The sequence below is a fragment of the Dasypus novemcinctus genome, chromosome 13, assembly GCF_030445035.2.
Source record: "Dasypus novemcinctus isolate mDasNov1 chromosome 13, mDasNov1.1.hap2, whole genome shotgun sequence".
Taxonomy (NCBI): domain Eukaryota; kingdom Metazoa; phylum Chordata; class Mammalia; order Cingulata; family Dasypodidae; genus Dasypus; species Dasypus novemcinctus.
The window spans coordinates 48,654,477-48,680,132 of record NC_080685.1 but is presented as its reverse complement, the minus strand read 5'-3'; the positions used below and the strand labels follow the sequence as shown (position 1 = coordinate 48,680,132).

At 36.9% G+C, this 25,656-nt stretch overlaps 1 long non-coding RNA gene across 1 annotated transcript in view; it reads left to right on the top strand.

The window, feature by feature from the left end:
- Positions 1 to 24,765, top strand: part of LOC111765520 (uncharacterized) — a 62,387-nt gene extending 37,622 nt beyond the window's left edge. Inside the window, exons 2-4 of the long non-coding RNA XR_002797833.3 lie at positions 22,130 to 22,186; positions 23,281 to 23,449; positions 24,070 to 24,765. This is a non-coding gene — a long non-coding RNA (uncharacterized lncRNA). The remainder of the gene's footprint in view (positions 1 to 22,129; positions 22,187 to 23,280; positions 23,450 to 24,069) is intronic.
- Positions 24,766 to 25,656: the final 891 nt, after the last annotated feature.

Genomic DNA, 25,656 nt, shown 5'->3' with positions numbered 1-25,656 from the left:
ACCTTAAACCATGTTGGTATCAGGGGACTTCCACCAATAGACCAGTGATTTCCAAAACATATCTAAAGATGCTTGCTTAGCCAAGACAGATCTTATTTCTAACTTCTTTGGGTTTGGGAAGTTTTGAAAATCTTCACTGTCATAAAAAACAAACAAACAAACAAACAAAAACAACCATCTTGACAGAGCTGGGCAAGAACTTTTAGAATACATACTTTAAAAAGTTAGCAGATGGATTTTTTTCTCCTTCTTTAATTTAAAGGCAAATGCTTAAAAAACTCTTTCCTTGTCATAATTCAGACTGTAGTGCAAAGAAAAAGAAATTTCCAGGGTAAAAATAAACCCTACTATTTTCATGGTTATAAGTCAATATTCCGTGCCTGCTGATTTTCAACAAAGGGAATTTTGATATGAGAATGGGCAGGGAACAAAAAAGTCATGTGCATGAAAGGGAGCATGGAAGTATTTATGAAGTCTGCTCCAGATCAGTGAAGTGGCAACAGGGATGAGCTATCATTTAATTGGTAAGAGCATGAGGGTAAGAATTTGACAGACCTGGGTTCAGATGTAGCCTTCACCACTGGTTATCTGTGAATCTTTGAGCAAATTATTTACCCTCTCTGCATTAACTTCCTCATCTGTAACATGTGTACAGTAATGTAAAATCTACATCATTTTAAGAATTGAATGAGATCATTTAACTCAATGCCTGGTACAGGAGCTTTAAGCTGCTATTAGAGTTTTTATTTTTCTCTTCTGGTAACAGATTTTTGTGGCTGTTTTGACAGTTTAACCCCACATCTCTACCAAGTTGCCAAAATAGAATTTTCCATCCCTGTACCCTTTAAACCACACCCTACTTTAATCATGATCTAGATTTCAACACCATCCCTGAAAGGTCACCACGCACTACAGATTTTCTCTTTGTAGTTTTGAATTTCATTGCACCCATGAATGCTAAAAACAATCAGTCAAAGAAATACTGAGTATCTCTTATTAAGAGATTGTACCATTATAGTATGACATCATAATTTAAAAAGAAAAATGTGATTTAGTAATTCATGGGAGTGAAGGCATTTACTATAACCTCAATTCTAATGGCTTCATGACAATTGTCCATGTTTTGTGCAAGGAAGAGAAGGTTCACAGCATATAAAACCATCTTTCCAAGGACTACAAATAACCCACCAATCTCAGAATTATTCAAGATCGCCAAGTAGGCTTTTGTTTACTGATCTATTTATTTTACAAAATTGTTCCAATGGAGGAACATTGTAAGTTTTAAAAATTTATACTCAAACCTATGTTTTACATTATTTTGTTTCATATTTCAATTTTAATTGTGAAACATGCCACACCCAGTTTACAATGTAATTATCTCCAGAACATTGGGAGCTTTAATTTTGGAATAAATTTTGTAGATTCGATTATTCACCATCTGTATCACCCTCTTCTTGTGCAATGATGAGAAACCTAACTAAAATTGGCATAAGCCATAAAAGAGTTTATTGGCTCTCCTAACTAAAAAATGTCAGGGATAAAACCAGTTTCAGACACAGCTCTATCCAGAGACTCAGCGGGTCCACTAGGATTCAATTTCTCTATGTCTCTCAATTCTGTCACTTGAACAGTAGCTTTATTTTTAAATATTATTACTTGGCATAGTGGCTGCTTGGAAATCTAGACCAAGTTGAACCCAGTTTTGTCTAGAACAAAAAAGAATGTCTTTTTTTTTTTTTACCCCTCCCTCTTTTTCTCAAGTCCTAGTTAAAGACTCATTGCATGTCAGAATACTGTGACCAAAAATGGTTGAATAGACACTAGGTGGCAAAAGCAAGATGTCCAGCAGACTGTCTTCTCCTCAAGTGGCTTCAGGCAGGAGTGAAATGGTTATTTAAATTGGGCTTCCATACAGCTATCACACTTTTATATCTCCTAGAATATTTGGAAATAACCCAATCTATAAGGCCTTCTCCAAGTATCTCATAATATGATAAATAGCTTCGCAAGTTGTGTGAGGCAAACTATAAGGTTTGAAGAAACATGCAGACGACACCACAAACTCCAGAACATCCACTTCATGTAAGCCATCAGACATTTCAAGCTAGGGTTTAGGGGGGAAGTAATAAGGAGATAAGGAAAAGCAATTTTGGGGTTTCTGCATAAGTATGTGTGTGTACATACCCAGAGTTAAAAAAACAAAACAAAACAAACAAACAAATACACTAAACTCGAGAGCAACTCACATTTTTGAGATGTAACTGATCCCTAAAGATTGATCTCTTTTAGGTCTAAACTTATCCAGACCCAGGATACACAAAATGATTTCGCATATCACCACTCTCTTTTATTGGAAAAGTTCAGAGGGTGTTGAACTGTCACTGATTGACAACTACCATAATTTTTTTTGAAATTCACTCAGGAAGTTCCTGAGAATGCTTCCTGTGATTTCAGGGACTCTCACAGAACCCATAAATTTGTCTAAGACAGAGTTCACTTTGGAGTCTGTATTATCTTCAGCCAGGATTATTTGAATCAGTGTGAATAGCTGCTGTCATTTTTTCTACTTTGACATGTACTTGTAGATAATTGGCCCAAGCCTTTAGCTCTCACAGGCTTTTTCCCTGGGACAGGGATAGCAACATTACTTAATCAGTTCCACAATCTAAACAAACATTGGAAGAGGTTTTAACTCACAAAACAAATGAATCTCAACTATTTTCCTATCTGTTCCTGTGTTGGGTGGCCCATGACAAAGGAGTTTCTCAAAATCTCCACAATCAGGAAAAGACAAAATTGGAGTCATTCAAGTTACCCATGCATTATTATTCATTTTTTGAGACCTATGGAGAGAGTCTGGACTGATGAGACTGGGTCAGGGCACTGAAATTACACATTGTACTTATTTTGGTGAATGGTTGCTTCCCAGATAACAGGAAAATTCACTTTGAAAAGCAAATATGAAATGTAGTATCCACTCCTGTACACTTACATGAAATATATATATAGAATCTATGACTTAAAAAAAAAAAGTCTGGACAAAGTTCCTTACTCTAGTTTGTGCTCTACCATAGCTAGCAGGCAAAAGCTCCATCATCAGTATATGGAGGCTAATTTTGACACCACTTGGAACATCCTTGTTTTTCCTAGAAAATTAAAATGAGAGGAAGGTAATCTGTCCACTGTATTCCTGGGTTTTTCTTTTTAGAAATTTAAAACTGTGTAGTAGTTTTTTCAATTGGGAAACTTAAAATGAAGGGAAAGACTATCTTCACAAAAATAATTTTTTAACTTTTTTAAAAAATCAAAATTTCAGATTTCTGGGGAGAAGCCTAGCTCTTTTATTTTTATTTACTTAACTTTTTAAAAAATTTAAGCAAAAATATTTTAGATTCTGTGAGTGTGTATGTGCACATTAACTGAAGAAGGTGATTGAGTTACAGAGAGATTGGTTTGGGGAAGAAGCAACAAGATAAAGTTGAGTAGATTGTGGGATTAGACTGAAGGCAGGATTGACAAAATTTTATGCAATTTTGTCAATTTTATGTCAATTTTTATTAAATTGAATAGATCTTGAAAAGCCACATAACCTTCAGCTACTTCCAGTAGTGTCTCCTGAGTAAAATTTTTTGGACCTGTCTTTACTTGGAAAGTTGTTATACTCTTCCTTCAAGGTTTTGCTCAAACTTTAAGATCTCCATGAAAATATTCCTCAACCTCTGCCCCTTTCCAGGTACTGTCAGCTACTCTGCCCTCTTCTGTAACTATAAAACTCTTTCCTCTTTTGTTTACCCACAAGGCCATATCATCAGTGAAATAAGAGATCTGGCTTGTTCATTGTCCAATCCTCCATTCTAACACAGTGGAGCATGGTAAGGACTAACCAGATGTACCTTTTATTTTGCAAAAAAATGTCTGTGAGACATTTGTGAGAAGATGTCAAAACTCAGACATAGTTCATTTAGTAATTCATTCAAATACTTTTTAGCAAATATTATGTTCCTAGAACTGGTTTAGATGATAGAACATAGCAATGAACAAACAGAAACTCTGCCCTCATGGAGCTTATAATCAAGTGTGGGAGACAAACAATAAACAAATAAGAAAAAAGTAAAATATATAGTATGCTTGATAATGATAAAAGTTAAAGAGAAAAGTAACACTGGAAAGGAGAACTAAAAGTATTAGGGATAAGGAAGTTTTAAAGTTTTAGATGAAGTGACCAGGGAAGTCTTCACTAAAGAGATAATGTAGGAGTTATCTGTATACAGTCAAGGTACAAGACTTAATTAAAGTACATGAAGCATAATCATAATAGTTGCTATTTTAGGAAAATGTAGGATGCCTAAATTTATAATTGGTGATTAATTGGGTAGGAACTTACTTGAGTTTAAGTTCTGTGGGATGAGGAAGAAGAGCGGTTGAATAAATTTTTAGCTCTTAGGTTGTAAGATAAGCAAACCAAGCTGTCTCAGAGAGGTAGAGATTGCATGATAAGCTTGCAGGAAATTGTGGGGGAGAGGAAAGTTTTGAGCTGATGCCTACATGGGTGAAATCTATGATAAAGTGGAGGTAAGTAGTTGTACAGGAAAGGAATAAGATGGGAGCATAGAGATACTATTGAGTGGGGCTTTGCCAGCTTGAGCGGGGCTGAGGTTGGGAGGATGGGTCAGATGGTCCAAGGAATTGGGGGGAGAGTTGGGGGGGAGCAGATGAATGTGGGAGATTGTCGGGTATGTGGTTGAAACTATAATGTTGAGAAAAATCTTTAGACAATATAATAAAGAAGGCTTACTTGTTTAAGGTGCTTAACAGGAGGCATCTGGCACAAGGGCAGGCTTCTAGGGATTGTGTGAGTGCTCATCATGTCACAGTGTGTTATATCATTGGGTGGAGACCCATACAATGAATGGGAAGGTGTACCCCATCCTGGGGAGGTCGGATGTTCTCAAACATAGGGAAGGGTGTCTCTTGAGAGAATTGGTGGCTCTCAATGGGGGAGGACAGTCTAGTGTGTTAAGCCCTCAGCATTGTTGCAAGTATCTGTGAATTTGGTCCTTCAGGCAGTGAATCTTTGTTGTCACTGTGGGCCCTGAGGGGAGGGGGAAAGAGGAATAGAATCAATGAAAGCAGAACTGGGGGCAATGGAAGTGTTCCACAAGATCTGTGCAATGATGGATATAGGACATGTGAAATTTCACCCAAAATTTATAAAAGTGTATAGTCTAAAATGTAAATCATAAGTAACTAAAAATTTAGAAAAGTGTACAGTCTAAAGTATAAACCATAATGTAAACCAAAATGGAATCATGCTTGGTAGCTATGTTTCAATATGTGTACATCAGCTGCAACAAATATAACATGAACATGTAAAAAAATCATTGCTGGGGAAGAGGGAAAAGGGTTTTTGATGTTGGATATATTGTATATGTGACTTTATTGTGATCTAAAACTTTTTTGAAGACAAAATTAAAAATTGAAAAAAAAGGATGTAGACCCAGAGGAAGGAATGAAAGAAATTGCATTGCCACTGTACATACAAGGCAACACATATTACAGTGATGAAAGGCAAATGTCGAAAACAAAGTTTTGTGATATTTTTCATTTTTTAATTTACCAAATTATTTTTTACTTTATTTTAGTTTTTCTAAATTAGTATGTATTTATTTCTAATCTTTAAACTATCATTACTATTTCATTTTCCTACTATTTGAATTTTGCAATATATTAGGCTTCATTTTTGAAGAAATTTTAGATCACAAAGGGGTTGAACTTTGGCAGGGGAGGAACACTGGTGTGAGGTATTCCTGATGGGGGACACATGGTTGGGAGGGAGTTCTCCAAGGCATGTATACAGGGTATATAAAAATGTTCAGATATTTGTTGGGTATTTTCATAGTAGTTAGATGTACAAATGACAACTGAGACAGTGCTGAGTTCCTAACCAGGGGAGCTCTGTCACATTCCCCAATGAAACAGCAATACCTCACAAGTGCAAGGGAAAAGACCAGTGAAGAAGGATGGTCCAATGATGAGCCTTTGATTCTTATGGCTTCTAATTATGAGCATGTGTGCCTGAAATATGAACTAGGGCTAGAGCTGTGGAGTGCCTAAGAGTTACCTCCTGAGAGCCTCCATGTTGCTCAAATGTGGCCACTCTCTAAGCCAAACTCAGCATGTAAATGCATTACATGATTCCCGGGGATGAGACTCCCTGGTGCCAAGGGATTACTACCAATCACCAGCAGCTGATGCCAATAGAAAAAGACCTTGAATAAAAGGGGGCAAATGAGTAAAGGCAAATGAGTTTATATGACTAAGAGACTTCAAAGTGAGTTGGGAGGCCATCAGAAGGGTTGCCCTGATGCACATCTCAGCAGGATCCCCGAGAGAGCCAAAATAGATACAATGCCAGGTATTGGTGCTCCTGAGGATTACAGAGACGCACAGGTTCTATGGTCATGGCAAATGTCTCTGGAGTTCAGTGCCTTGCCAGTGTACCCTACTTTGGAATTTGTGCTCCTGAGTGTGATGAAGTTGGACTCAGATGTGACCTTTTTACACATGCCTTTTCTGTCACTTTTACTAAACCTGTGGTTGGTGCTGGGTTTGGTGTATACTCAGGAGACTTGAATCTCTGTACTGTCCATGGGTCAGCTGTGCCCTGAGCCTCAGCAGAGTTACAACACCTTCTCTCTGGTTCATCGGACTTACCCAAGTCAGCTAACATGGAGGCATAGATGGTCAACTACCACACCAGGGAACCAAGAGTGCCTACAACTGTAAGCAGGATAATCGCATGCATCAGCCATGTGGGATGTAAGCCCCCACTCAATTTAGAGGTGAAGTGGACATCACTATCCCAGGATCCACAGAATGGAGGAATAAAATATGGATTAGAGTGGACTTACTGGTATTTTACTAAAGAACTATTGTGACTCAAACAATGGAAGAAATTGTATCATTGATGTGGAGACAGTGGCCACGGTAGTTGCTGAGGGCAGGGAAAGGGAAGAAAGGATGTGACGTGGAGGCATTTTTGGAACTTGGTCCTAAATGATATTGCAGGGACAGATGCTGGACATTATATATCCTGCCATAATCCACTGAATGGACTGAGGGAGAGTGTAAACTACAATGTAAACTATAATCAATGTGGTGCTGCAATGCTCCAAAATGTATTCACCAAATGCAATGAATGTGCCACAGTGATGAAAGAGTTTGTCGATGTGGAGGAGTGGGTGGGGTGGAGTGTGGAGTATATGGAAACCTCATATTTTTTAATGTAACATTTTTTTGTGATCTATGTATCTTTAAAAAAAAAAGACAATTTAAAAAAATTTTTAAAGCTAAATGTATTTTTAAAAGATAGGTTGTAAATAGGATTTTTAAACAATTTAAGAGAAAAAAACTTTTCCAAGCAGTTTACAGCTTCAATCGAAATGTAAATATTTAGTATGCATAATTAAAATCATTTTCTGCCTTCACTAATGAGGTCCCCTGAGTGCCACTTTAGCAAGCAACATATTATTAGCCTAACACCAATTATTCTAAGTATAGAAAAGTAATAAAACTCTATTTCTAAATTTTTTTTTTTTGTTTTAACTATTTTGCTAATTCAAAGACACTTTCCTACCAAAATGAATTATTGCTATTTCCCTGAGCCTATTATCATTGGTACAAAATGCACATTATAAAGGGTATATTTTTCTTTTGCTCCAAAGTCTACCTGGAGTTTTATGGAACTAGTTAGGTAAGGGAAAAATCACAAATAAGGCTTTTACTAGAAACCAGCATATTCATTCCCTCCGGCCCCTCAATGATGAGATTTGGGAAATATCTCTCAAAACAGGAATGATGTCATTTTTCACTTCTGCTTCAACAAGACAGCAATGGGCATTTTAGTTTACTTCTGCTTCTGCATAAGCATACAGTGTGACTATTAATCACATCCTATTAGACCTTGGTGGGAATTGAATATCTGTGGTAGATAAGTATAATGTATATGTGATTTGAGAACCCTTATTCTTTGTTTCATTTTAATTAGTCTTTTCTCCCTAGGTAATTGAATACCAAATCTCTCCTTTGAACTTGTTCAGACTTTGCCCTAGTTCCTTGGCACCCTGTGATGTATTCAGTCCTCTGCTATCTCTTACAGCAGTACACAAGTCTGATTTTCTAGATGCTTTCTCCTGAATATCTTCTCCTTTCTGAAGGATGTGAATGTATTGGCTGGAACAAGTCATGCTAGTCTGCAGGCCATTAGGAAATCACTCATCTTTGGAGTGATGCTGTGACAAGGATTTCATCAGTTGGGGGTGCTTTTTCTCATTCAAAGGAAGACATAAATAAGGGTTATGTGGAATGCAAAGAACTTTTCCAAGGTAAAGTACATTGATCTCCCTATGAACTGAATATAGGACAAAAAGAGAGGGGCTAGGGCTTTGTGCTGCTTTTCAGAGAAAATTTTAGGCCTAATGATCCAAAGCACATTAGCTGATATTTTTATTTCACTTTAGACAAACATGGAATGGATCCAATTCGCAACTGTTCAAAAGTAAATTTCCAAGTCTGTAAATATTCCCAAGAAATTTACTATTTTTCTTTCTCTCTTCTGTTGGACACTTTTCAACTTAAAGCAAAAACATTGCATCATTCCCCCCTAAAAGACTAGATGGAAAATCAGTAAGAATTTTACTGAATAAAATGAAAATGTTAGACTATTGATGGCCTTGAATTATCCATGCTTCTTCTAGATTTAATTAACAGAAACTATCAAGTTACTATGCTCTATGACAGTTTTATGTGTTGTTAATTTTCATCCTCTCGTAGCCTGAATATACCTACTTCAGAAAAAAGTAGGAATTATGATTATCTCAAAAACCCACTATGATCTTAAGCAGCAAAAATCTTTAGTGAGTGAATGAATGTGAAGACTGAAACAGAAAATAAAGTTTGAAGGCATATTTACAAGTACTATCTTCTCCATAAGCATTTCCAATTTAGCCTCACCCCTCTCTATTTTTTTACTAGCCTCCTTCTGGAAAGCTGGTCAGCTCTTCTAGGATCAAGATAACTCCTTCTTAAATTACACTCTATATAGAAACTCTGTCAATTACTCTGGTTTTAAATGAAGGTTTTTATTTTATCTATGCCAAACAACTTCCCATCATTAGATCAGCTAAAGATAAAAGTTTTTGTTTTTGTTTTCCTCAAGTGACAACTTTGTATTAAGAGCATTGTGTAGATGTGTGCGTATGTTGTCTCTCTCTCTCTTTCTCTCTCTCTCTTCCCTTCTGTGTGTGTGTGTGTGTGAAGGTGGAATTTCCCTACCTCAAATATTGGTATCTACACTAACACACATCAGAAGGAAAAGTCTACTTCCTAAGTGTTCTCATAATTTTTCTTTTTTTTTTGGCTTTTCTTCAAGATGATTCAGAAAATATTCCTTCAAGATCATTGCAAAATCAGACTGATGAGACAAAGGGAATGTTTGTCTTTCCCCAACAACCTTTTCTTTCCTCTTTTCCCAAAGGTCTTTCCATGGACTTGTTTTCTCCATTTGATTCATTTCTCATGACCTGGTTTTTCCCATTCTTCAAACTTTACCCACTCTCAAAATGCTCATCAGAGGGACCCTCTGGAGTTCATGGTGGTCAGTGGCTTAGCAGGGGTGGGGAGGAGTGCTGCTGAGTCCTGGTACAAGAACAGGTAATCAATTCTGACATGGGAACTCTGTTGACTAAAACATCAAAAAGTTGGAGTTTCTGAGCAGAGCCCAAGAATTGAGAATCTATTTGAAAAGATTCTCTCTTCCTATCATAACATACAGAGTGAAACATGGGAAGGCCTGGTTGCAAAAATTAAATGGCAATTGCATTTGTTTGGGGGCCATTAACTTAACAATTGCTTTTAACTTTGGGCCATATGTATGTGTGGCAATTCTGAGGAAGAGTTAACCCATGGTAGCAGTCTCATTATTCTCCCCTTTATAGAGTGGTATTAATTGGCCTTAGATGGGTGTCTTCTGAAATTTAATTTTTAAAAAAATTTAGTTAACAGTTAGGACATTTGCCCATAACTACAAACTCGGGGTGGAGGAAACACTATTATCAGGTCTGAATATGGTTTTTGTGGAGTTTTGTTGTTTTTTTTCCAATTAGGTTGGATTAAAAATATTTCCAGTTGATAGAAATTTGGGTTGTTCCCAGGTTGGGGCAATTATGAGTAAAGCTGCTGTAACATTTGAATATATAACTGAGTCCAATTCCATCTCTCTCCAGAGCACACACTCCAAAGTAGGGCCCACTGGCAAGGCAACAAACTGGAGCTATCTGCCCTGCCCACAGGACCTGGCTGTCTCCAGAGCCCTCAGGAGCCCCACTATTTGGGATAGTATCCATTTTAGCAGTCTAAGACATCCTGCAGAGATGTGCATAAGCATTACCTTTGAGATGATCCCAGCTCACTTTGAAGCCATATGAACTCATTTGTCTTTACTTTTTTCCCCCTTTTATTCAAGGTCTTTTTCTAGTTGCATCACCAGCTGGTACTTGGTAGTAATCTTTCTGTGCCAGGGAGGCTGATCCCCGGGAATCAGGAATCATGTCCCATGGTGGGGGGAAAGTAATGCATTCATATGCTGAGTTTGGCTTGGAAAGAGGCCACATTTGAGCAACAAGGAGGCTCTCAGGAGGCAACTCTTAGGCACCTCATAACACTACGCTAAATTTCAATTTCAAGAGCAAAGGCTCCCGAGCATAATTTTCAGTATCAAGGGCCCATCAATGGACCATCTTTCTTTGCCAGTTATTGCCCATGCACTTGGGGGACTGCTGCTGCTCTGTTAGAAAATGTGGCAGAGCTCTCCAGGATGGGAATTTAATATTCTCTCGGTTATTTTTTTAATCTCCACCCACAGTGATAATGCCCCATGAACATTTGAGTGCACATTTATATACCTTATATGTATGCCCAGGTGAACTTATTTAAAAAATTTTTTTTTTATATTTTGCCTTTCATCACTATAATATCTGTTGCCCTGTATGTAGAGTGACATTTTCTTCCATTTATTCCATCTCTTATTTTCATTTTGCTTTCAAAGAAGTTTTAGGTCACAGTAAAGTCACATACAGAATACAGGGGACTCCCATGTACCTAACATCCTCCCCCATTTCCCCTTTCCCATATTAATACCTTTTTGTATGTGGGTGGTACCTTTGTTACAACTGATACACAAATAGTGAAATGTTTGAGTACAAGTCTTTGGGTGGATGTATCCTTTTTTTTTTCTCTTAAGTAAGGCAAAGCATAGAATTGCTGGGTTGTAATGGTAAGTATTTATATGTTTAACTATATAACACATCAGAAATGACTACAATTTTTCAATTCCACCAGCAATGCATATAAGTTCCAGTTGCTCTATATCCTCACCGATACTTAATATGTTCAGTCTTTTAAATTTTCACCCTTCTAATGGGTGTGTATTGATATCTCATTGTGGTTTATTTGAATTCCCCTAATGACTTCTGATCTTGATACTGCTTGTTTTTTTTATTTTCAAAACATAAAGGCTCATTACATATTTTGTGTAAGTTTTATATCAGTTTTATATCAGAAATATTAAAAATATTTCAAATTATTTTGAAAATATTTTTCCCAGTCTTTGGTTTGCATTTTCATTTTCTTAGTAGTGTTTTTTAAAGAGCAAAAATTTTCCATTTTGATGAAGTACAAAATACCATTTTTTCTTATATGTTTTGTATGTTTTGTTTATTTGTTTATTTGGTCTAATCCAAGATATCTTAGTCTAGCTGAAGGCTACTATTATAGTTTGCCATAGGGCTGCTGATGCAAAGTACCAGAAATGGGTTAGCTATTATAATGCAGATTTTATTTAGGATGAAAGCTTACATTGTAAAGCCATGAAATGTCCAAATCAGAGCACCGTTAGAGATGCTTTCACACCAAAGTCAGCTACTGGTGATCTTGATGTTCTGCCATGTAGTGATGATGGTGGCCGATCTCTGCTAAGGTCCCTACATTCCCTTCCAGACTCTACTGCCTTCCAGAGCTCAGTTCTGGACAACCAGGCATAGGGCTTTCTCTTTCTGGACCTCCCCTCTCAATCTTTACTGCTCCACTTTCTTCCCAAGTTCAGCTGTGGGCTATCAGGCATATGACTCATCTCTTCAGCCATAAGCTTCTCTGTGGGCCCAGATTTTGGGGGCTTCATGTTTAAGCTTTGACTGACAGTGATCCTTGAGTTCTTTATCACATGGGAGGATCAAAAATGGCAGCTTCTAAGTATAGACTTGCCATATGATCTGGCAATCCCAATACTAGGAATATACCCAGAAGAGTTGAAAGCAGGGATGCAAAAAGATATATGCACACCAGTGTATATTGAGTATTATTCACAATTGCCAAATGTTGGAGGCAAACCAGTGGATGAATGGATAAACAAAATGTGATATATATACATATGATGGAATATTAATCAGCTATAAAAAGAAAGTATTGACACATGTGACACAACATGGATGAATCTTTAAGTCTCTATGTTGAGTAAAGTAAGCTAGTCACTAAAGGACAAATATTGCATAATCTTACTGATATGAACTAAGGATATTGAGCAGACTCACAAAGATAGAGTCTGGAAGATACCAGAAGATAGAAAGGGAGTAGATAGAAAATGGTGAGCTGATGCTCAATCTGGACAGAATCTATGATAAGTTGGGTGGGAATGGTTTGGCAGAGGACAGGGGTGACGGTGGTACAACAATGTGAAGGGGGTTGATGGTGCCAGAGTGTGAATGTGAGTGTGAGTGGAGTTAGGGGGTTGGGATGGGCTATTCAAACCCTATTGAACAGTCAGGGCAACTTTGTAAAAAACATTGATAAAATATGTGTTAGTCTATTTCTGTATTCTCAGTTCTGTTCTGTACTTCTATTTGAATATCCTTTGCCAACACCACTCTGTTTTGATTAATGTATGTTTATAGTAAGTCTTGGAACATCATCAGTTCTCCAACTTGGTTCTTCTGTTTCAAAATTCTTTTGGGCTATTTTAAGTCCTTTGATTTCCACATAAATTTTAGAAGTAATTTTTCAATCTCCACAAAAGAAAGACTGTTAGTGTTTTGATTGGGTTTGAATTGAATGTAGAGATTAATTTGGGAAGACTTGACATCTTAAGAGAATTAAGTCTTTTCATCTATGAAAATGGTATATCTCTCCATGTATTGAAATCTTTCAAATTTTTTGCTTCACATTGTTTTGTAGTTTTCAATGTACAGGTCCTGCCTACAATTGCCAAAATTGTCCATAAGTATACAAATTGCTTTTTATGCTATTGCAATGGTAATTTTAAATTTCAATTTTTGATTTTTTAATATTATTATATAGAAAATAACTGATTTTGGATATTGACTTTTTATCCAGTAACTTTGCTACACTCACTTACTAGATCTTGTAGGTTTTTTCCTTTGTTTGTTTTGGGGTTCCTTAGGATTTTCTTTTTAAACAATTGTGTTGCAAATTAAAACAGTTTTACATCTTCCTTTCTAATCTACATGAGTTCTTTCTTTTTGTGCATAGAACAGTGATTCTCAAGTGCAGGTATTTGTTTCCCCCTCAGGGGATATTTGGAAATGTCTGGAGACATTTTTAGTTGACACAACTAGGGAATGTGCTACTGGCATCTAGTGGATAGAGCCCAAAGATAGATTCTGCTAAACATTCCGCAATGCACAAGACTGTCACCAAAGAGATATCAGGCCCAAAATGTTAATAGTGCTAAGATAAAGAAGTCCTGGACTAGAACCTACAGTACAATGTTGAGTAGAGGGATGAGAAAAGACAACCTTGTCCTTATCCTGATCTTGGAGAGAAAACATTCAGGCTTTTACCAGTAAGTATGATACAAGCTGTAGGATTTCCATAGAGGCACTTTATTATGGTAATTCTCTTCCTATACCAGTTTGTTGAGAATTTTTATCAATAAGGGTGCTGAATTTTGAAAACAGTTTTTCTACATTAAGGGAAGTAATTATTTGTTATCTTTTTCTTTTTTAGTCTGTTGATGCTGTCAATTACATTGATTGGTTTTTGAATATTGATCCAACCTTTGAATTCCTGAAAAGAAACCATCTTCCTCATGATACATTATTAATTTTATATATTGTTGGATTTAATTTAAAATTTTGTCAAGGATTTTAAATTTATGTTCATGAAGGACATTGGTCTATAATTTCCTTTTCTTGCAATGTATTTGTCTTGCTTTGATATCAGAATTATCATGACACCATAATATGTGTTAAGAAGTGTTCCTTCCTGTTCTGTCTTTTGGAAGACTTTTTGTAGAATTTGTATTATTTATTCCATAGATGCTTGGTAAAATTAAACAGTGAAGCCATCTATGCATGGAGTTTTTTGGGAAAAGGTTTTAACTTATAGTTCAACTACCTGAATAGTTATTGGGCTATTTAGATTATCTATTTATTCTTTTGTAGGTTTTGATAGTTTGTGCCTTTTAAGGAATTTTCCCATTTCGTGTGTGTTAGTTATTAAATGTGTGTAGGCACAAATTTGTTCATAATATGCTCTCGTTGTCCTCCTAATGTCTATAATATCTGAGTGATATCCTTCTTTCAAGCTTGTTGTTGGTAATTTATGTCTTTTCCTTTTATCTCTTAATCAGTCCTGTTAGACATTTATTAATTGTATTGATACTTTCAAAGAACAAACTTCTGGTTTCACTGACTTTATTTTTTCTGTCTTTCCAATGTCATTAATTTTTAAAATCTTAATTATTTCCTTTCTTCTGTTTGTTTTCAATTTTATATGCCCTTCTAATTTCTTAGGTAAGAACATGGATTTTTGATTTGAGACCATTTGTCATTTCTAATGTAAGCATTTAATATCATAAGTTTCCCTAAGCATTGCTTTAGTTGAATCTCAGAAAAAAAAATTTGAAAACCTCTGTTTTGGCTTAATTGATATGAAAGTAAAGACAATTTATTTTTACATATTTTTATATATGCTTATATAAATGTATGCTCATTTAAAGTGTATGATTTGATAGGCTTTTAGATATGTGTATATGCATGAAACCCTTACAGTCGAGATAGATTATAAACATATCCATCACTCCCCAAAGTTTCCTTATGCCTCCTTATAGTATCTCCTTCCTGCCCTTGCTCAACCCTTCCCCCACTTCTCCAGGCAACCATTGATCAGTTTTCTGTCACTATAGATTAGTTTGGTTTCTAGACTTTTATGTAAGTATAACCATGGAATATGTACTTTTTTATTTTTGACTTCTTTCACAGAGCATAATTATTTTGAGATTATCCAAAATAACCTGTGGTATATCAGTAGTTCATTCCTTTCCATTGATTAATAGTATTATATTGCCTGGATATACCACAATTTGTTTATCCATTCACTTGTTGATGGACATTTATCTTCAGTTGTCTTCAGTTTAAAATTTTTATGAATATTTGTGTACACATCTTTCTATAGCATATGATTTCATTTTTCTTGGGAAAATACCTGGGAGTAGAAATGTTGAGTTGTGTGTTAGGTGTTTGTTTAACCTTTTAAGAAATAGAAAATAATCTGTTATCCAAATTGGTTGTTTCATCTTATGCTCTCAACCCCAGTATATAGGAGTTTCATTTGCATTTTTACTACATTTTTCTGGAAATTCATATTTCATTCAAACATGCTAACCAAGAAAATCTCTTCCTTGTACCTTCTTAAGTACTCATGATTCCCATGTTGACTCTCATCTACAGACCAAAGCTCTTCACTCATGCAATCATTCTTTGGGGGACAATGCAACATGGTGATGCATTTTTACTACAGACACATAAAAACCTGTTTGACTCACTTCTATTTTGGTGTCAAGGCTGAAATGATAGCCTGAAAGCTGCTTGCAGCCATGTTTAAAGCTGGCCTGAGAGAATGTGACTGTCATGCAGAGAAAGAAACAGTTAAAGAGAGAAAAAAGGGAAGAATAAAAGGTGGGGGAGGGGACAGATAGAAATTTAAACTTGTGCTCCAGCGTTTGGTTACATGAGGCAAAATATCCCACTTTTTGCCTGAAAAAATAAATTATATGTCATTTCTACCCACAAACTACATATTGTAGTTAGCAAGACCATAATAACACAGGAAACAATAAAAGAACAAGATAGAATATAGCATAGTCCTAATTGGCAACTTTCTGTCTCTACCACATCACTGCCCAAGCTAGAGCTCCTGCCCAATATATCCAGTTTCAGGCGATTGTAAAGGTGAGAATCTACTGTGGACCACTGGGGGTAGATGGCTGCTTAATGGGTTTCTCTTGGTCCCAGAGTCTTCTGTAAAAAGCTCAGATCCCTATCAGACCTCCAGCTGGTATACTGGCACTGCCATCTTCTTTGTCTCTTGTGTTTCTACAGCATAAAGCTTGTTTTCTAGAGCCTGTGGGAGCTTCTACAGGAAGTATATTAAGGTGAATGGAATATAGGTAACCATACCTCTGCTTATAAACAATTTGAATAATTTTATAATTTTTTGCTCCTTTACTTATTTTTAATCCCATGCTTGGGCTTTGTTACCGTTCTTATGTACCTTGTTTTTGAGTTGAAAGGTGTTGTGTTAGACATGATCACAAGTCATCTTGTGTTTGAAAATTGTTCACAGATAAAATACATGAAAACCTTGTTGTGAATAAACAAACTGGTTCAAGTAAGTCTTTGGCCTGTCTGGGCAGTCCACTTATTCATGAAGAAACTTCCACTAATAATTGGTATGATCAAGCAAACTTATCAACAAAACGTTGTCACAGTGTACATAAAACTAGACCTGAAAATGCTATATGGTTTGAAATCTGATTAACTCTAAAATTATTTTTGCTTATACTTTGTCTTAACAATAAAAAGAAGCTGAAGACACACTTGACTTGTGGTAACCAAAGATGAATGCTTTTCCCTAAGGTTCTTCATTCTGGGCAGTTCAAACAGAGTTCTGTTAATGTAATATCATGGAATGCTGACCAGAGCTGCTGTTTTGCTGTCTGACAACTCCTAGAAAGTAGTCTTTTGACTATTTTTTTCCTCTGAGGAAAGAATTCAGGTCAGATTATTAACTATATAGCTATTTATGATACATTTATGGATGTCAGGGCCCATTGCTATGATTTAATTTAATAAATATTCCACACAAAATCTAAGTAGCTAAAAACTGACTTGCTAAATAATGTGAGCGATGGAAAACTAGAGGCTAATTTTCAAGGTGATTGAATTTACAGAGCGGATAAATTCAAAGTAGTAATAAAGAAGTCAGGCCTAGAAGAGATCTGCCTGGGTCTACTTCTATCCAACCTGACCAAGGCAATCAAGCCAGAGTTTTACCAGATGCCTAGAGATTCTGAATGAATTGGCAGCTTCCCAGTGCTTCAGGGAATAAGAAGAAGAATGGGGCAGTTTTCAATAAAAAACACAACTGAGAATTCTATCCCAGCTATATTACATCCCATGCAAGGGAGACATCTTGTGTTTCATTAAGCCCACAGGTTTTATTTTTAGTAAGGATGCATGAAAACTTTTCCTCCACAATCCTAGGTGATCTTTTAGAAGACAAATTTATCCTGAAGAACCAAACATAAATCTGTACGTAGATACAGATGGGGAATGTACATTTTTACCTTGGAATTAAAACACAGCAAACATTTTGGCTAAGGATGGAATTCTTTAGTCTCCTATTTTTAAAAAGAATGCCAGGCTTTGAAAATACAAAGAGTGTTCTTAATAGAAATTTTAAAGAGGAGGCTCATCAATTAGCCAGGATGAGTTAAAAGGCAAAATTAGATCTGAATTTATGAAGTGGGCTTTAATTCAACTCAACAATTATTTATTGAGAGTCTATGGTTTGCTCAAAATACAGTGCTGGGTGAAAATCATGGTAGCTGCTAGTTTAGGAGAGGTTATAGTCTAGTGGAAAAGAAAGATATACTCTGAATTTCCTATGTGTGGCCAATCAGCTTTTGAAGCATGTGAGAAAGCAAATGACTGCCTCTAACAGATGCCTTACACAAGGTTAGGGAGGGGACTCTGGCAGGATAGAAGGGTTGCTCTTTCTTCTCACTAATGCAATGGAATGTGAAATGAAAAAGCAGCTTGAATCCCTATTTACAAGTTTATTCAAAATTTTCTGGAACAGAAAGCCAGTAAATGGGTCAGTATGAATGCATAGGACAGCCTGAAATGACTGAGGAGTGAAAGGGGCAGAGAGACAACTAGAAAGTTGCTAGATTCCAGAAAGGATGCTAGGGGGCTTGTCCAACCCTAAATGGCAAAGAGAAATAAGTGGCAATGGAATTTGACTTGAAGCCTTTGGAGGTTTAGATTTTAAGTATAATCTTAACCTTGAGGCCAAAGTTCTGGCTGGAGAAATCTTATCTTGTGGTGAAGTCCTGTTTTGGGCCCAGAAATCTTTAACCGATCACTGACATGCAAAGGAGATTTTCTGGCAGGGTGTGACAATTTAGAGTCAGACCTGAAAGCCCTGGTATGTTTATATAGTCATGTTGAGTTTACCTGTGTCAGACAAGACTTTGACAGGCCTAAGAGAAGGAACTACGCAAGGTCGCCAGTTATCCATGCTGCTAGAAACACCGCTGTCCTGGCCCGCCAAAAGAAAACACATGTCCCTGCCAGAAGTAACAAAGTAATGGACTTTCCATGAAAAGCTATCAGTTCTGGACTATTTGGGGTTTTTAAGGAAAAGTCTTATGTCTTGTAGGTACTATGATCTTTAAGAACTGAACTAATGTGGCTCCTGCATTTAGCAAGGATGTGGGAGTGCTATTGAAGAAGTGATGCAAAGTTTGTGTTCTCAAAGGAGAAATATGGAACAAATATTGGGGAAAATACACCACGATCAGCACACTTTAAATCATGGAAGGCCAAAGTCTAAGGATTTCTTATGCCACCAGCAACCTGGCATGCACACACCATTTTGAATGAGAAACAAGTTTACGAAACATAAACATGCTTTACATATATTTGACAGCTGTTTGCTGTGCCTTAGAAATGAAAAAGCAAGAAGTATAAAATATTTCCCACATCATAATAATCCATAAGGGTCCCTGGACAAACATCCTGAGTTGGGATATATTTCACTGTTGCCTCCTAAATTTCCAAAAATTTCCTCAGGGCCAATTTAACACTTAGATCTTAAGAGTTTCTGATTTTTAAGTTTGTTTTCTGCAACTTATCAAATAAGATCATGAAATCTCTGAGACAAAGGTAGATTCAATATTTTGAATGGTACCTATGACTGAAAAACAAAAACCATCTCAAAGATGCCTGTGAATATCAAGTATAAAGTTGTAAAATGAAACTTCATATTTCTTTAGACCTTAGCACAGCATCCTGTACAAGGTAAGTACCTAGAAAACATTTGTTGGACTGATAGAGAGTGAATTTTTTCATTAATAAATGAATCCTAGATAAAAAAGATAATAATAATATTCTGAATACTAACCTAATTTATTTCACTTAGGACTGGAAGCATCACTTAGTCTAGCTAAGTCTAGTAGTGCCAGATGTCATCATTCAATAAAGTATTCAGCACTCTATCTATCTGAATATTCATGAACCCAGATGCCTAGGAAATGTCAGATTACTAATGCTCCTGTGAAATTGTGTAGCGGAAACTGTTCAATGCACTTTTTTGGGGGAAAACTAGTTCCAGGCTTGAGTCTCTGATTTTACTTAGTATTTAGCTGAAAGTCCACTGCTTTACTAAACACAGTTTCTAATTAAGACTGTAAAATATGGGTTGGAATTCCAACTTGTGCCTCTCACATAAAGCTGTCTCACATAAAACTGTCCATTTGGACCTAACATAGCACAAGAAAAGTATCACCTACCCTATTTTGAGCAAGATATCCTTCAAAGATTTTCTATCACAGAGAGAGTTAACACAGGTAAAATCTTTCTCATGAAATACTTCGACAATGTTTACTTTCTGTCAAGTTATGAGAAGCTATGAAGTTGAGCACACCAAATGAGAGATGGCATGATGCTTGCTGTAAAGAGCTTGATGTAAAGACCTATTAGTAAATGGTTTGCAATCCTGTATACCTATAGTTCATGATGCATTCACATAGGTTCTTATTACTGTTGTGCCATTTTGAACACTCACTGTGATACACTCACAGAGTAGAAGGACAGAAGATAATTCTACCCCTAGGGGACATGCCCAGAGGTTAATTGGTCAGAAACTAATGTAGGAAAATAGAAGCAGAATAGTATCTGGAAAGAATGTGAAGTGGTAATGAGAATTATGCAAAGCAGAGCAGAAAGGAATCACCGAGTACCAGCCAAAGATTAAGATTTGGTATTTTTAATGTGGCTATCAAACAGTCAAATGCAAATTTAGGAGAATGGACCACTGAGTTGAAGTGAAGAAAGCAGAATGTGATTTTTGTTGCCACTCTCTTTAAAAACTTCTACTGCATTTATAATAAAATCTAAGCTCTTTACCATAGCTTCCAGTACTACAGTATGTGACATCTGCTGACTTCCTTAGCCTCCTCTGCTTCTGCCCTCTGCCCATCTCCCAGCACTCTAGCCACATGGCCTCTTTTTCTGGACATACAAGGTCATTCTTGCTTTAAGGCTTTCACATAGAGTGGTCTCTCTGCCCTGAAGTGCCCTGTGTGGCACCCCTCTCTTCCTCCAGTCCCAAATCTTCCTGCGGTTAGTTCCTTCTCATCTTTAAAGGCTTAGCTAAATTTCTTCCTACTCTGGGAGGCCTCCCCTTAGCGCCTAATTTACAGCGACTCTCTAGTATCCTGGTCACTCTGTATCAAACATTTTGCCCTGTTTACTTTCTTTATTTTTTCTCCATAACACTTTTTATGACCTGAAGTATCCTTGTTATTTGTCAGTTTTCTGTTTCCACCACTGGACTCTAACCATGTTGAAGGCAGAGATCTTGTCTGTCTTGTTCATTACTTATCTCTGGCACCTGGTGTCTGGCACATTGAAGGTTCTTGATAAATATCTGTAGACAAATAGGGACCAAGTGGATAAAATAAAGTTCAGTTGAGGATAATTGGATCCTAATATTGAGCCTATGAAAAGAGAGCTTCACAAAACCAAACAAGAAAAGCCTATATTCAGCTATGGTAGGGCATACTGCCCAGATTTAATGTCCATGAGCAACTTTCTGACAAGTTCATCCAACCCAACCAATCTTCTCTTCCCTCACCCCTATTTATCACTTGTACCAGGCCTTTCATCTGGCCTCTCCTCTTGGATATTCTGCAAATGATACATGGAAACATGGACTCTGTCCATGGGAACCAACACACAATTAACCACTTTTCCACCAAAGCTCCATTTGGTCTCAGTGTGTTTGGACTGGCTGTTTGTCAGGGCCCAGGGTGTTGGTCACTCTCAGAACTTTCCATCCACTTGTTATGACTCTCTGTGTCTTAATGAGTGGTGCTGTTTTAGGTGGTGAGAGCTGCATAGTATTTGGCTTAAACCACAGGCATCCTGAAGGAAAATGGGAGGACAGGAGGTCAGCCGATCTGTGGTTGGATTCAGAATACCTAGGCCTAGTGGGGGCTGGTCTAAGTGAGTCTGTGTATGGGCTACATATACACAGTGGCCCAGGAATGAGAAGGGAGGGGTGCATGGTTCTGATGCTTTGGCAGCAACCAAGGAAGGGAGAAGGAAAATGTGTGGAAGGGATGGGAAGAACGAGGATCCAGTTAATGAAAATCACATGACTTAATAAATGTATTGCTCCATTTTAGGGTACTCAGTATTTTAGTGTAGGCTATACCTGAGGGAAGAGGGGTTAGATTTTTGTTGTCTTCAATCAAAATATTTTGGCAATATACCCACAAAGGCTATAGAATTCATGACCCCACAGCTGTTGGGTATCACCAACTGTCAGAATCATAAAGGTTACCCTTTACACTTCCAAACATCTTTCAGAGTTAATATTTGCATGCAACTTGATAATTCAACTGTGATGAACAATGAGACGAAAGAATAAAATAATTTTGTTGGTTTTATTTGTTCATTCTTATGGTTTTTCTTCTCTTTCTCTCTAGTGAACTCTTTAAGGAATCTAATGATCAGACCTCAGTTGTGCTAGTTCAATTATTATGGTGAGTTTGAGATTTCTTTCCCTAGGCAACAGAGGAGAGTGTTAAGTATTAGAAATGCAATGAATGTTTTGTTTTCTAGTACCCAAGTGGACTCTGCAGCCTCCTCACTGCATGCTATGGTTACAGGAGATGAAAGCCATCTGTTCCCTATCCAATAATCATGTCTTCTTGATCTGTCTCTTAAAATTACACAGTTATTAGAAAGCCCTGTCATCCATTTCCTGTTTGCCAAGACACCTGTCATATATGCTTTGCATCCAGAATCAATAGGTGGCATTCTATAGGAACACACACAGTTTCTCTGGACAATTCTTAAAGACAGCAGATTCAAAAGTCAAGAGTGCTGGGTCACACATTTTCTATGATCCTTAAAATGGTTAATACTATCATCCATTTCATGGGGTTGTTGCATGACTCAGATAGTTAATGAGTATAAAACACTTTGGAAATAGTAAACAATAAAATGAGGGTAAGAAGGAATGAAAGAAGTTGCTAGGTAATATATAGGAGTATCTTCTACAAGGCTCCATGTAGCCTCATTTACATTTTTTGCTTACATGCATTTTCCATGGATTATATAACCTATTTTTAACTATGGTAACATGTATATGTATAAAATATAAAATTTGTCATTTTAACCATTTTAAGTGTACAATTCAGTTACATTAATTACTTTTACAATGTTGTGCTACCACCTTCCTTTATTAAAACTTACAACACTCAAAACAGAAACTCTTTACCCTTTAATAACCTCCTCCCAATCTATCTTCCCCCAGCCCCTGGTAACCTCCTTTAATCTATCTTCTGTCTCTGCGAATTTTCTTATTTTAGGTATTTCATATAAGTGAAATCATATAATATTTGTCCTTTAGTGTCTGGTTTATTTCACTTAGCATAATCTTTTCATGGTTCACCTATGTTGTGGCACTTGTCAGAACTTTATTCCTTTATATAGCTAAATAGTATCCCATTGTATGAATATAATATATTTTGTATATAATCTATTCTTATGCTTAAATTTATACGTTGCTTTTGCAGTAAGTTTGAACTTAGTGCACCATCTAACTTGATCTAACTTGATCTCTTCCAAACAGGATGGTGGAATATTAAAACCCAGGCATTTGTAATGTTGGCTGGCAACATTCCTGGGGATGGTGAGAGAGGAAACCCCCCATCTCTCTGGTATCACTCAAGAACTATGAGCATTTCCTGCAGTTTAGAACATTCAGAGTATCTTCTTGTCATCAACATTGGCCATCACTGGTATGTTCATCTGGCTCACCATACTTGTATCCTTGAAGGTAGACAACCCTGATACTTCTATGTCAGCCTTGAGTTATAGGATATTTGCTGAAGCTGGGAGCTTCCATATATCTCAAACCCTTCCCTTAGTTATAGCAAGCAAATAATTTCCTCTGAATTATGGCCACCTTACCCAGGCCACTGGAAAGAAAGATGCCACTAAAACAGAGCAGAGCAGGTCACTGTTTCCCCAAGCTCTCCAGACCCACATGAATCCTTTATTCCCCAGTCTGAGAGACTCTCTCCAAATTTTCCCCTTATCTAGCTACTTCCAAATCCTCATCACCCAGCACTCACTTCCTATCCCTTTTAGCCAATCTATCTTTGTGCTCCTCAAAAGTTAGGCCTCAGGAAAGAAAATTTCAGTGATGTGATTGTCTTATGAGAATCTGGCATTTTTGGCTTTTTTCTGCCTTGAAAATAAAGCCCCTGAGTCAAGGAAGAAAAAAAAAAAAAAAAAAGCTTAGCTATCTTAGAAGAGGGAGGAGCAAATACCTGGTGGCAAAATTAACGTATCAGTTTATTCTGCTATACTGTCATCAAGTGGCTCATTGCCTCCCTTTTTTTCTTCCTATTTGCAGTTATTATGACTAGCCTTGTAATATATTATATTAAAGGCAATATTGAAGAAGAAGGTGAAGAAAGCAGCTTGAGCTAAAGAAGAAGACTGGCAATTATTGCAAAATAAAGAAGGAAGAGAGATGAGGGTCTCCCAACGGCTGCTCACAGTTTGAAAGGCATGGTGGTGGCTCTGGGGACCATTTTTATATTAACTTGTGGGATCGTTCTTCACATGTACTGATGCTGACAGCACAGTTTTACAAAGGAATTCTTGTTCCTGGGAACTATGACAGACTTTATCTGGGATGGCAATGGCCACATGAGACAGATGTGCCAGTACTACATATAAGAAAATATGGAAAAATAGAGACCAGGACTAGTAAATTTGTACTGGATTGGGCTGGCCCCTGCAGTGAAAATTGTTAAACTGAAAATAATTGAATAAGTCCTTGACTCATTTTCATATTATGTTTATGATACTTAATCCAGTAGAAAATGAAATATATTGTGAAATTGGCTGACTGGCTAATTTCTAAAAAAAATCTAGGAGTGATTTCTGATTGTAACAACAAATGAAAACTAAAGAAATAGAATTTTTTTATTTGACTATGAATCTGTATTGGTTCCGTCTTTTCACAAATTGATTGAGCAATTTCCCAGTTACTGTGGAGTTTACAGAGATGAAATTAAACAGAGTCCCTGGCTGTAACAATCTAGCAGATTGCAAGTTCTTTCATGAAGTTTTTCTAATTTGATCATTCCCTATGGTGAAAGCATAGGAGAGGTTATGTATTCTTGTTTGATAGACCAGCAAACTGAAGCTCAGAAATGTAACCTGTCTCACACAGTATCATATCCAGCTAGGAATGCTGAAAGTACAACCAAAAATTCCATTTCAGTAATCTTTAGATTATTCTGCCTTATTTCTGAGTCCTAGGGATTTCTTAAGAAAGGAAATTAGAATGGATTTGTTCTATTCACCAGCAGGTAGGAACACTTTGAGTTTGGGGAGTCCTTCCCTAAAATGAACTGTAAAGTGTGTCACCCAGCCTTATTAGATCATTAGAGGACCTAACAAATGAAAGTCTCCATCTCTATTGGCGTGGAAAAAGCATGTGTTTGGGTGGGCAGATGTTGATTCAAGTACCAATCCTCAACAGCTCAAACGTGGCATTAAATTCTGTAGGTTTCTGTTTCCTGAGATGTTCTGATGACCTACCTTGTAGGTCTGTTGCAAGGCGTGTGTTATAATTCATATGAAGTGACTAGCCCTGGGCCTGGCACCCTGACCCAGAGGAGGCACTCCCAAGGATGGTAGTTCCCAGCCACCCAACTGATGAAAGAAAACATTTTGATGCAATTTGGGATCTCATAATTTTATTGAACTATTCATGAATCAACCACCAACCCATTCAGAAAGTTAAGGAAGCTGCTCAGAGGGGATGGAACGCGGAAGCTCATTTAGGGTGAATGCGAAAGCAAGTGAGGATATGTTCTGATTGGTTAACTTTAGGTTTCCATTTTACATTGGGAGATATTACAAAGTAGGAAGCAGATACACATTAATTAGTATGGTGCACTTGTCCCTTCTGGTAAGCTCTCTCTAC